The sequence below is a fragment of the Bison bison genome, unplaced genomic scaffold, assembly GCF_000754665.1.
Source record: "Bison bison bison isolate TAMUID 2011002044 unplaced genomic scaffold, Bison_UMD1.0 scf7180017864185, whole genome shotgun sequence".
Lineage (NCBI taxonomy): Eukaryota > Metazoa > Chordata > Mammalia > Artiodactyla > Bovidae > Bison > Bison bison.
This window is the reverse complement of record NW_011494757.1, coordinates 481,982-495,435: the sequence shown is the minus strand read 5'-3', so window position 1 is coordinate 495,435 and position 13,454 is coordinate 481,982. Positions and strand designations below refer to the sequence as shown.

At 49.5% G+C, this 13,454-nt stretch overlaps 1 protein-coding gene across 3 annotated transcripts in view; it reads right to left on the bottom strand.

Annotated features, from left to right (window-relative positions):
- The window catches only part of STX3 (syntaxin 3), a 47,239-nt gene that overhangs the window by 18,474 nt on the left and 15,311 nt on the right, over positions 1–13,454 (bottom strand). The gene's annotated exons all lie outside the window — the stretch shown is intronic.

Sequence of the window (13,454 nt, the reverse complement as noted above, 5' to 3'; positions counted from 1 at the left end):
GGTGCTCCTGACTGTGCCAGGCGTGTATGGGAAAGTCCCGGGGGCCTCCCTGGAGGTCCAGCGGCTATGACTCCCTGCTCCCAGTGCGGGGGGCCTGGGTTCAACCCCTGGTCAGGGAACTAGAGCCCAAGGCCTGAAACTAAGAGTCTCCACGCCACAGCTGAAGAAGCTCCCGCACGTTGCGGCTAAGACCCGGTGTAGCCAAATGAATAAGAAAGCACTTGGAGGCGTGCCTTGACCCACATGGATTCCGCCACCCGGATGTGAAGTTCAGCCTCAGCTCCATCCTCACAGGCACCAGGTGCCCCTCCGGGGGTGGCTGCAACATGCGGGGCACGGCTCGTTGGAAGAGGTCTCGAAGCCTCCACATCCACCTGCCTGCCCTCCATAGCAAGGGGCACGCCAACACAGCCACAGTCAACAAACAGAAACCTCATAAGATACTACACAGGAGGGTCTTAGCCCCTGCGATGCAACGGAAAGACAACTCACGATGCAGCTTCCAGCAGCCCTTTCCTCCAGTGAATAACCCACTTCTTAAAAAAAAAAAAGAAAACCTGATCACAGCTCTGCAACTGGTGAAGAAAGCAGGGGAAAGAAACTTGAGTTCTCTTTTTTATATTTACTCATATTTCCGGTTGCACTGGGTCTCCGTTGTGGTGTGCACGCTTCGCACGGCGGTGGCGTCTCTTGCTGTGGCGCACCGGCTCTAGACGCAGGGGCGTTAGCAGCTGTGCGCGGGGCTCAGCAGTTGCGGCACTGGGCGCGAGGCGCAGGCTTAGGAGTCGTGGCGCATGGGTCAGCTGCGCCGCGGCACGTGGGGTCTCCCAGACCAGGGGTCAAGCCGGTGTCCAACCATCTCATCCTCTGTTGTCCCCTTCTCCTCCTGCCTTCAATCTTTCCCAGCATCAGGGTCTTTTCCAATGAGTCAGTTTTTCGCATCAAGTGGCCAAAGTATTGGAGTTTCAGCTTCAGCATCAGTCCTTCCAATGAACACCCAGGACTGTTCTCCTTTAGGATGGGCTGGTTTGATATCCTTGCAGTCCAAGGGACTCTCAAGAGTCTTCTCCAACACCATAGTTCAAAAGCATCAATTCTTCGGTGCTCAGCTTTCTTCACAGTCCAACTCTCACATCCATACATGACCACAGGAAAAACCATAGCCTTGACAAGACGGACGTTTGTTGGAAAAGTAATGTCTCTGCTTTTTAATATGCTGTCTAGGTTGGTCATAGCTTTTCTTCCAAGGAGCAAGTGTCTTTTAATTTCATGGCTGCAGTCACCATCTGCAGTGATTTTGGAGCCCCCAAAAATAAAGCCTGACACTGTTTCCACTATTTCCCCATCTATTTGCCATGAAGTGATGGGACCAGCTGCCATGGTCTTCGTTTTCTGAATGTTGAGCTTTAAGCCAACTTTTCTCTCTCCTCTTTCACTTTCATCAAGAGGCTCTTCAGTTGTTCTTCACCATAAGGGTGCCATAAGGGTGGTGTCATCTGCACTCCTGAGGTTATCGAGATTTCTCCCTGCAATCTTGATTCCAGCTTGTGCTTCATCCAGTCCAGCACAAACAGAACCTTGTGCGCACCAGGACCCAGGTGAAAGGAGCAGTGACCCCACAAGAGACTGATTCAAACTTGCCTGTGAGTGTCCAGGAGTCTCTGGCGGAGGCGTGGGTCGGCAGTGGCCTGCTATAGGGTTGGGGGCACTGAGTGTAGCAGTGCATGCATGGGACCTTTTGACAGAGGTCCCCACTGTCCTCATTACCTCCAACATAGTTTGGCCCCAGGTCAGATAACAGGGAGGGAAACAGCCTCGCCCATCAACAGAAAATTGGGTTAAAGATTTACTGAGCACGGCCCCGCCCATCAGAACAAGACCCAGTTTCCCCCTCGGTCTCTCTCCCATCAGGAAGCTTCTATAAGCCTCTTATCCTTCTCCATCAGAGGGCAGACAGAATGAAAACCATAATCACAGAAAACTGACCAATCTGATCACACGGACCACAGCCTTGTCTAACTCAATGAAACTATGAGCCATGGCATGTAGGGCCACCCAAGACGGCCGTGTTATGGTGGAGAGGTCTGACAGGATGTGGTCCACTGGAGAAGGGAATGGCAAACCACTTCAGTATTCTTGCCTTGAGAACCCCATGAACAGTGTGAAAAGGCAAAAAGATAGGACACTGAAAGAGGAACTCCCCAGGTCGGTAGGTGCCCAATATGCTACTGGAGATCAGTGGAGAAATAACTCCAGAAAGAGTGAAGGGATGGAGCCAAAGCAAAAACAATATCCAGTTGTGGATGTGACGGGTGATGGAAGCAAAGCCCGATGCTGTAAACAGCAATATTGCATAGGAACCTGGAATGTTAGGTCCATGAATCAAGGTAAATTGAAGTGGTCAAGCAGGAGATGGCAAGAGTGAACATTGACATTTTAAGAATCAGCGAACGAAGATGGACTGGAATGGGTGAATTTAACTCAGACGACCATTATATCTACTACTGTGGGCAGGAATCCCTCAGAAGAAATGGAGAAGCCATCGCGGTCAACAAAAGAGTCCAATACGCAGCACTTGGATGCAATCTCAAAAACGACAGAATGATCTCTGTTCATTTCCAAGGCAAACCATTCAATATCTCGGTAACCCAAGCCTATGCCCGTATGTGCAATCTAAAAACTGGTATAGATGAAACTATTTGCAGGGCAGGAACAGAGACAGACACAGAATGGACAGGTGGACACAGCGGGGTCGGAGAGGGCGAGATGAACTGGGAAAGCAGCACTGACGAGGATGCACGACACGTGTGATGCGGACAGCGGGTGGGAACCTGCTGCACCGCACGGGGCCAGCCCGATGCTCCGTGACGGCCGAGAGGGCTGGGCTGAGGCGTGGGTGGGAGGGAGGTCCAGCAGGCGGGGCCATGCGGACCCAGATAGCTGGTCACTGTGTGTACAGCAGGAACTAACACAACATCATAAAGCAATTACACTCCGCTTTTTAGAAAAGAAGTCAAAAGCCTAACGTTTTGATGACTCCTAAGGACTGGATGACTCGAAAAGTATCTCCTGGAATATTATTACTCCATAACGTGAAGAGCATCCTGACTCAAAGTCTGTTCAGTGGTAGGAAGACAAGGTAGGAAGTTGTTGGTAGGGTGAGACTGTTAGACCCCAAGCCCAGAGTCGCTCTAGACACGACTAGACGGCCCAGCGGATGGGAGAACTGGACCCAGGCTCCGTCCCCAGCCTGTCTGCAGAGCTTTCCAGGTCAGGGGCCTCCACTGCTGCCTGCCCTCATCCTGCACCCACAGAAGCTGCCCCTCCCTCTGTCCTCATAGCCTGCCCATCTGGAGCTGCTTCAGGGACTCTGACTGAGTAATCCAGCGATTTAGTCAGCTCACCAAGGAACTGCAGAACACCTTCAGGACTTCAGGATGGGCAACTGGCCAATCACAGAGCTTTTTTGTTCCTTCTAACTTTGTGTCTGTGTTTTCCTGGAAGCGTTACTTCTTCTCAAAGGTGACTTTCTGAGTACTTCAGGGTAGCAGGTACATGCCGTTAACTTCCTTTTTGTGCGTTTGCCAGATAACCAAAGACTGGGAAGGGCAGGGCGAGCAGGAAATCTAAGTGCTGAATCGAAGCATTCAGTGCTGTTTATCTGTGTGTTCAGGTTGTTTTAAAGAGACTGACATTACCCCGCACAATAATGTATTTAAGAACTAAACCTGATTTAACTCACACCTGTCCCATAAACAAGGCTCTTTGCTGGATGGCTGTGACGTCACCATCGCTACCCTTTTTATGCACAAGAACACTGCAGCTCAACGCAACCGAGGATGTCAGTCAAGGCCGTAACGGCAGGAAGAGGTAAAAGCGAGGTCTGAACCCGCATCTCTTAGATCCAAACCCCATCTCCTGGACCGGGTGAAGGCGCAAGAACCGCCTCCCTGGCTCACCTTCTCCCAGGTCCATGTGCGTCCAGCCTGTGTCAGGTGGAGGGGTGGAATCCACTCACCATTCCGTGAGACCGGCTCAGGGACCTCTGACTGGTATCATGGGCCCTCTTTTCTCTAACCAAAACTCCCTGGAAGGACCTTTTCTCCAAGGAGTGCTCAAGAAATGCTGCTGACTGAAGGAACCAATCCAAACGTTTTTCTTTTTTTAATCACCATGCTAAATTTGCAGCTAAAACATCCTCAATGCCTATTTATTGTATTGGTAAGACTCTGGTAAGACTCCCAATGCAGGGGACCCAGGTTCAACCCCTGCTTGGGGACCCAGATTGCACATGCCACAAACAAGAGTTCACGTGCCACAGCTAAGACCTGGCATGGCCAAATAAATAAAAATAAATACTGTTTTAAATGCGCTTTTCAATGATTTGTCAGGAATGGGGCGATGTGGATAGCACAGTTTAAGACATAAGTTAGGATCAGACCAGGTGCACATTCTGGCTCCACCCTTAGCAGTCAGTGACCGTGAACAAGCCGCTTACCCTCCGAGCCCCAGTCCTCTCACCTGTGAACAAGGATTATCCTATTTCCCACCTCCCGGAGTTGGTATGAGCGTTATGCGAGGTAAGACATGGCGCACTACGTGCTCAGAAACACCGGGCGGTGCTGCCGACAAAGACGAGGGCAGCCAGCAGTCACTGCACTGGTACTGCCTGCCAGGCACTCCGCTGAGCCTTTCCAAGCAGGTCTCCAAGCCTCACGGCAATCCCGACGTTAACAAAATGCTCTGTGATGTCCACAAAGGACAGCAAGTTAACTGCTCTTCACATTGGGTATCTGCTCACGGAACTAACCGTAATAACCACAGTACACGGGCCGCTGTCTGTATCCTCAGGTTCTGTGTGTATGGATTCAACGCAAAAATACTCAAGGGGAAAAACTATTCCAGAAAGTTCCAAAAAGCAAAACTCAAATTTGCCAACTATTTGACAACTATTTACATAGCATTTACATGGTACCAGGCATTCAGAAAACTAAGATCATGGCATCTGGTCCCATCACTTCATGGGAAATAGATGGGGAAACAGTGGAAACAGTGTCAGACTTTATTTTTGGGGGCTCCAAAATCACTGCAGATGGTGATTGCAGCCATGAAATTAAAAGATGCTTACTCCTTGGAAGGAAAGTTATGACCAACCTAGATAGCATATTCAAAAGCAGAGACATTACTTTGCCAACAAAGGTCTGTCTAGTCAAGGCTATGGTTTTTCCTGTGGTCATGTATGGATGTGAGAGCTGGACTGTGAAGAAAGCTGAGCACCAAAGAATTGATGCTTTTGAACTATGGTGTTGGAGAAGACTCTTGAGAGTCCCTTGGACTGCAAGGAGATCCAACCAGTCCATCCTAAAGGAGATCAGTCCTGGGTGTTCATTGAAAGGACTGATGCTAAAGCTGAAACTCCAGTACTTTGGCCACCTCATGGGAAGAGGTGACTCATTTGAAAAGACTCTGATGCTAGGAGGTATTAGGGGCAGGAGGAGAAGGGGACGACAGAGGATGAGATGGTTGGATGGCATCACCAACTCGATGGACATGGGTTTGAGTGAACTCCGGGAGTTGGTGATGGACAGGGAGGCCTGGCGTGCAGCGATTCATGGGGTCGCAAAGAGTCGGACACAACTGAGCAACTGGACTGAATTGAACTGAGGCATCATAAGTAATCTAGAGATGATTTAAAGTGATTTAAGGTAGTCAGCTATGTGTAGATTATATGCAAATACTACACCACTTTATGTAAGAGACTTGAGCACCCAGGGGTTTGGTATCCAGCGGGGTCCTGGACCCAACCCCTCCCTACCCAGAAGGACTGTACTAATCACCACCATCTGACTAAAAGGAGGGAGCTATTTTCACGACATGGATGGCCTCTTCCCAGTAGATCTAATTAGCCAGTGGACTCTAATCTAAAAGCAGAGAAAGGACTACTCTGGAGACTGGCAGATACTGCGGGGTAGGGTGTAAGGCTTTGTCTTACCTAGGGGACTCGGACAGTAAAGAATCCACCTGCAATGCAGGAGACCTGGGTTCAAACCCTGGATCAGGAATATTTCCCTGGAGAAGGGAATGGCAATCCACTCCAGTGTTCTTGCCTAGGAAATCCCATGGACAGAGGAGCCTGGAAGGCTACAGTCCATGAGGCTGCAAAGAATCAGACACGAGTAAACTACCACCACCACCCATCATACTGCTAAGTTAGGTGTTAAATCTTTCATATTTATTTACTGAAATTTATTACATGCCACCTTTTTAAGGCAACAAAAGTAATAGGATTGTAAGGGTCAAATAATTATTCTTCCTCTTTGTATTAGAAGTCTTTGTATTAGAAGGCAAGTCCTCTGATTTGTTTGCTTCTTTGCTTTGGGAAGCAAACAAGCATTGACAGGGAAGGACAGAGAAAGGTCTCAGTCAGCCAAGCATCAGAAGTCAAGTCCCTCAGGGGGTTTTACCAAGACTGTGAGTGGTGTTTCAACTCTCCGTTTATGAATGAAAAGAGACACATGATCTCAGAGCTATGCTGACCTGTGACAACTAGTATTCTCGGTCAAATCAGTTAAGTGTATTTGGGCTTTGTGCTGCCCAAAACATGGTCAAGAAAATAGAAATCTATCGCGTTATTTTAACTGAAGTATCAAAATACAGGGAATTCTTGACAGAAATGAGCTGAGGGACGTGCCTGGGGGCCAGTGTTTAAGACTCCACCGCCAATGCAGAGGACATGGGTTTGATCCCTGGTCAGAGAAGTGAGGTCCCACAGGCCACAAGGCAAGTAAGCCCGCACACTACAACTCCTGGGCCCGTGTGCTCTGGAGTCCTCACACCGCAAGAGAAGCCCACGCAACACAACCAGAGAAAGCCCATGCCCGCATCAAAGACCCAGGGCAGCCAGAGAGAGAGAGGTGCAAGAGCTGAGAAGCCAGAGGACAGCGAGGCATCCTGGAAACAGGCACCAGCCGGTTGCAGGGACAAAGAAGGCAGGCGTGGTCCCCAGGGCCCCTCTGGTAGAGCCAGGCCTTGGTGGCCGACCAGCAGAATGGGGACCACAGAGGCAGGGCTGATGGAGTGAAAGCTGAGGTCACGGAGGAGATATGTCTGGGAGGAAAACCATGGCCTCATTCCCACCACCTTTAATCTTCTGAGGTGCCTCCCCTGGGTCAGACACAGCAAAATCCAGTAAGGGACCTGGGGCAAGGGGTCCCTTGCAATACAGAGCAGAGCACGGGAAGGGCGATAAATGAAGCCAGGAGCAAACAGGCAAATGACCAAAAAGGGCTTCCTGCCTGCATATCGAGCCCAGAAACACAGAACCTTCCAGCCCAACTAGGCATCTGAAGGTGCTACTTCAGGCATGAGGTGAACAGTGTTTAGCCTCCTAGATCTGACTTAACACCTAGATTTCCAAGTTACACCCACTTTGAGGATCTTCGTTTTAACAAAAGTCACAAGACTGCACGCCTCCTAGCTTCTCTAACCGGCCACAGCTCCACTGGTCTTGTTCCCTAGTCCACATGGATCCGCATCACTGCGCTAAGCACGTGGTGGCCCTCGGTAGAAGTTTGTTCAATGAATAAAGAAATGAATACATGTAACTCTGGAGACAAGCTTGCTCCATAAGCCACTGCGAAACTGACATCCCCCTTTTTAAGCACATCCAAGAAAGAAAAGTTTATGACAGCATTCTCGGCAATAAGTTCATTCCTCTCGTTAGCAGAAGTTACACGTCAGAAAGGGTTCCATGAAAAAATAACTGTTAAGACAGGCAACTTAACCAGGTTTCTTCACTGTAGGGCTCCTCAGAACCTCTAACAAGTTCATGTCATTTCCAGTCTCCATGGGAGGAAAAGAGTATGATGTGTTTCTCAAACCTAATTGAAGTCTTTGGGCATCTCACACAGGCATCCCCACCTGGCCCCACCCTCCCGTGTTAACAGAACTCATTCCCCACCTGGCCCCGCCCTCCCGTGTTAACAGAACTCATTCCCCACCTGGCCCCGCCCTCCCGTGTTAACAGAACTCATTTTCTTTGGGCAGAGGGGTTGCCAGGTCTAGAGACTGCTTCTGTGGTGATCCGGACAATCCTGCCCCTTAGCCGTCTCTCACTTTTCTGATCTCCACTCTAAGCGAAGGGTGGCCGCGACCATGGGATCCGTCGCCAGCCAAAGGGCCACAAGGAAGGGCAGCGTGAAGGATCTGGGTAGTTTTCCTCCCTGAGAAGAGGATTTCCGAGCTGTTCTCACGGCCTGGTGTGTGTGTTCAGTCACTCGGTCGTGTTCGACTCTTTGCAACCCTATAGACTGTAGCCCACCAGGTTCCTCCGTTCGTGGGGGTCCCCAGGCAACAATGCTGGAGTGGGTCGCCATGTCCTCCTCCAGGGCATCTTCCCGACCCAGCGATCAATCCCAGCCTCCTGTGAAGAGATGCTGGTGTAGGGTGATGCCACACGGAGCTGTGACTCTGGTGGTTTTGAAACATGGTGGTTAAGGATCTGCCTTCTAACGCTGAGGACATGGGTTTGATCCCTGGTCGGGGAACTAAGATCCCACATGCCACAAGGAAACTCAGCCTATTGTGCTACAACTACTGAGAAGTCTGCACATCATGACGAAGAGCCCACGCGCTGCAGTGAAGGGCTCTGCGTGCGGCAGCGAAGACAGTGCAGCCAAATAAACAGAATAATAATGAAGAGCCCACACACTGCAGTGAAGGGCTCTGTGTGCGGCAGCGAAGACAGTGCAGCCAAATAAAGAGAATAATAAGTGGTGGACCACATGGTCATGGCACAAACCCTTCCATCTCCTCATTGAGAGGGCTATCTGTGTAGTCCTCTCTTGAGTCAGGCAGGCTTATGACTGCTTCAGCATCAGCGCACAGTACAAATGATGGGCGGTGTGACTTCCACAGCTGCCAGACCTGCCTTGGAGCCCTGAGCCGCCCCCCAAACCAATGACCCTGAGTCCATCGTGCTGAGAAGCCCAAGCCACAGAAAGAGGTGAAATACAGGTCTCCTCTGAGACACCCTGGTGTCTCCTTCAGGCACCAGACGCCTGAGTTAAAAGCCTCTGAGATTCCAGACTCTGGCTAGTCAAGACCCCAGAAACTGTACAGCAGAAATACGCCACCTCTGGGAGTTCCTGGTGGTCTAGTGGTTGAGGCTCAGTGCTTTCACTGCCAGGGCCCAGGTTCAATGCCTGGTCAGGGAACCGAGATCCATAAGCCACACAGCAGGGCCAAAGAGAAAAAAAAAACAAAAACCTCTGGTGGGCCCTTGTCTGAACCCTAAATCCCTAATCCACAGAATCCATCAGTATTACAGAAAGGTTACTCTACCCCACTAACTGCTAGAGTGATTTATTATATAAGCAGATACAATCAGAACAGACGCCATCTCTCAGGTAGGTCCTGTTTTCTCTAAAACTTTGTACTCTCTGCCAGCTGAACAAAAAGACGAAGGCAAATATGCAGACAACTGCCAATTAGACAAAAATCTGAGGTTTATCATTTGCTAGACCCTGGCTTAATCAGCCTGTGAGGCCTCAACACCCAGGGGTCAATTCTTTTCTGTAGTAACTGGGAGGCGAGAGAAATCATTTGAGTTTCACAGGGCAAAGTACATTTTGAAAACCTCCTGGTCTTGTGACAGCATCTGTACCTTGCAAGTGCCTCCCTGACCATCTGTGATTCACACTGTCAGGCCTTGCAAATAACCACGGGTGACCTATTTGCTGGAAGCAGTCCAAAAGTCCAAAAGATAAAAGTCTTGTGTACTTTTTATCACAAGAGCACACTCACAAGCAAGCTACTCTGCTCCATCCTGCAGAAGGCACTGGGTGTGTTCCTCAGACACGCGAAGAGGGGGAAACCTTTTCATTTCCCCAAACCCCCATTATCTGGAATGCACTTTAATCCACCTTCGAGGATATTTCCAGACCACGTTCTCTAAAGTAGACTTTGTGATATATATATATGCATGCATGCTAAGTCGCTTCAGTCTTGTCCAACTCTGTGCGACCCTATGGACAGCAGCCCACCAGGCTCCTCTGTCCACAGGATTCTCTAGGCAAGAATACTGGAGTGGGTGGCCATTTCCTTCCTACATATATAACGTGTGTATATATATACACACATTAACAAATATACTGGGGAACAGAATGGTGAGAAAACTTAAATTTACTGAAGATAAACTTACCGTAGGTCACACACTGTGCAGGAATATCCATTACTTTCTCATTTTATAACAACCAGCAGGAAATACTGCTGGTTATTATGAATATGATAATCAAAAACCTTTGATTATTATACAGTCAAAATCAAAGTTATTATAAAAATCAAAATCACTGTGGACGGTGACTGCAGCCATGAAGATGCTTGCTCCTTAGAAGGAAAGCTATGACCAACCTAGACAGCATATTAAAAAGCAGAGACATTACTTTGCCAACATAGATCAGTTTAGTCGAAGCTATGGTTTTTCTAGTAGTCATGTACAGATGTGAGAGTTGGACTACAAAGAAAGCTGGGCACTGAAGAATTGATGCATTTGCATTCTGGTGTTGGAGAAGACTCTTCAGAGTCCCTTGGACTGCAAGGAGATCCAACCGGTCCATCCTAATGGAAATCAGTCCTGAATATTCATTGGAAGGACTGATGCTGAAGCTGAAGCTCCAAAACTTTGGCCACCTAATGGGAAGAGCTGACTCATTGGAAAAGACCTGATGCTGGGAAAGATTGAAGGTGGGAGGAGAAGGGGACAATAGAGGATGAGATGGTTGGATGGCATCACCAACTCAGCGGACATGAGTCTGAGCAAACTCAGAGAGCAGTGGAGGACAGCAGAGCTGGCGTACTGCGGTCCTTGGGGTCACAGAGTCAGATACCACTTAGTGACCCAAGAGCAACACTGCTAGGCCTGTTCCAGAGGAAAGCGGGGTTGAGAGCAGTCACACAACTTTTCCAAAGCTATACCACTGTCATGAGCACAGCTGAGATGCAGACCAAGACCTGTGCACCGGCTCCCTCCTGTCTCTGCCCAGAGACAGAGCCTCCAACACGGAGCCTCTCTGCGCCCTATTAAATGTGAAGGGATGGAATTAACCTTTACCGAGCTCCCTTGTGAGCACTTCCTGAGTCTTGGCTCCTTTCACCCCCAACTTATCAGGAGATGAATATTTTTCTCCCACTTCACAGCTAAACCCACAGAGACTTAGAGAGGTTAAGACACGTGCCGATAGCAGAGCATCTAAACAGACGTTTCTCCAAAGAAGACAGACAGATGGCCAACGAGGCAGATGCAGAGATCTGCACCATCGCTAGTGACCAGAGACGTGCAATCAAAACCACAACGAAATATCATCTCATAGCAGCCAGAACGGCTGTCACCAAAAGCCCACAAATAAATGCTGGTAAGGATGTGGAGGGAAGGGAAGCCTCCTACACTGCTGGTGGGAATACAAATTGGTAAAGCCGCTATGGAGGACAGCATGGAAGTTCCTTAAAAAACCAAAAATAGAGCTAACGTACGACCCTGCAATCCCACTGCTGGACATACATGTGGAGAAGACGATTCGAAAGGATACATGTACCCCAGTGTCCACAGCAGCACTGTTTACAGCAGGCAAGACGCAGAAGCAACCTGGACGTCCATCACCAGAGGAATGGATAAAAAAGACGTGGTACGTGTACATGACGGAATATTACTCAGCCATGAAAAAGAATGAAAGACTGCAGCCACATGGATGGGCCTGGAGAGTGTCACACTGAGTGAAGAAAGTCATACAGAGGAGGAGAAATATCCTATGACATCCCTTATATGTGGAATCTAAAAGGAAATGATACAAATGAATTGACTCACAAAACAGAAAGAGATTCACAGACTTTGGACCCAGCTTATGGTTGTCGGGAGAATGGGGGGAAGGGGTACTTAGGGAGTTTGGGATGGCCGGGTATACCCTGGTGTACAGATTTAAAACGATAACCAACAAGGACCTACTGCGCAGCACATAAAACTCCGCTCAATGTTACGTGGAGGCCTGGATCGGAGGGCAGTTTGGGGGAGAGTGGTTACACGTATATGCGTGGTTGAGTCCCTTCGTTATTCCCCCAAAACCATCACAACATTGTTAATCAGCTATGAAAGTGAAGTGAAAGTTAGTCGTGCCCAACTCTTTGTGACCCCATGGACTGCAGCCTCTGTCCACAGAATTTGCAGGCCAGAATACTGGAGTGGGTACCCATTCCCTTCTTCAGGGAATCTTCCCAACCCAGGGATCGAACCCAAGTCTCCCACACTGCAGGCAGATTCTTCACCCTCTGAGCCACGAGGGAAGCCCATTAATTAGCTATACCCCAATACAAAACAAAATGTTGAAAAAAAGACACATGCCCAAGATCACACAGTGGCAGATAAGGAATTAAGTCCAAAAGAATCATGCTCTTCCCAGCCAAGCACGCTGTCCTCTTCTCTACCTTAAATATGATGGGGCCTTTTTTTTTTTTTTAATGATAGAAAAGCATTCAACAAAAAGAAAGCAAGAAGAAAAGCGGCAGCCACAGAGACCTTGTTAAGTCTCCAAAAATAACTACCCTCCATCTGGCACTTTCCGGCTCAGATAATGCTTTCCAGATGTATGATCCTCACGTGATCTCAAGGGATCCTCGGGCCAGGCTTGAAAGGTAAGTTCTGCTGTTCCTGATTTCCAGAGCAGGGATTAAAGCCCAGCTGGGTTCAGGAACCGGCCCAAGGTTAACTGCTATTTAAAGGCTTGAGGGTACACTCAGACCTGGTCGTGGAAACCAAGGCCCAACCATCTGCCCACCTCCCAAGGAACACTGCCTCTCAGGTCCCCTCTTACTGGGTTAAGAGAAAAGGGAGGACACCGTTATTGTAGAAAGTCCTGATCTTAGGAAAGAAGTCAATGTAACTGGTTCTCTGAGGCAAGACCAGGGCGATGAGCTGCAGTGACGTCACCCAGCTCCTCACGCCCACGCCCAGCGCTGAACTGAAAGAGCTCTTCCTTCCAGGGTCCACACATAGAACAACACTGGACTCGTAAATAACTCGAGCATCGTCTGATCTCATTACGACTCCTGCAGCAAAGGGACGGGCCCACCCACGGGAAGGGTGGGGCGCAGTCCGGGCCAACTTCCCAGTCAGGCGTGCACACGCTCACGCTCACCCTGAACCCGCTCTGACCCTCACAGATGGGTGGCCGGGCCATCGCGCCCCGCTCCACTGAGAGAGGAGCCAGAGGGTGCTTCCCCACACCCACAGCCTGGAGGCCGAGAGGAACCCACACCTGCGTGCAGAGAGAGCAGGACACCTCTTTAGATACAGCAATTAAAAGCCTAAATAAGGAAGCCACGGGATGGCGGCGGTGCAGCTGGAGCTGGAGCTGGAGCGCTCTGGGTGCAACACGTATAAACACGTGCTTATACGGCAGGCGCGA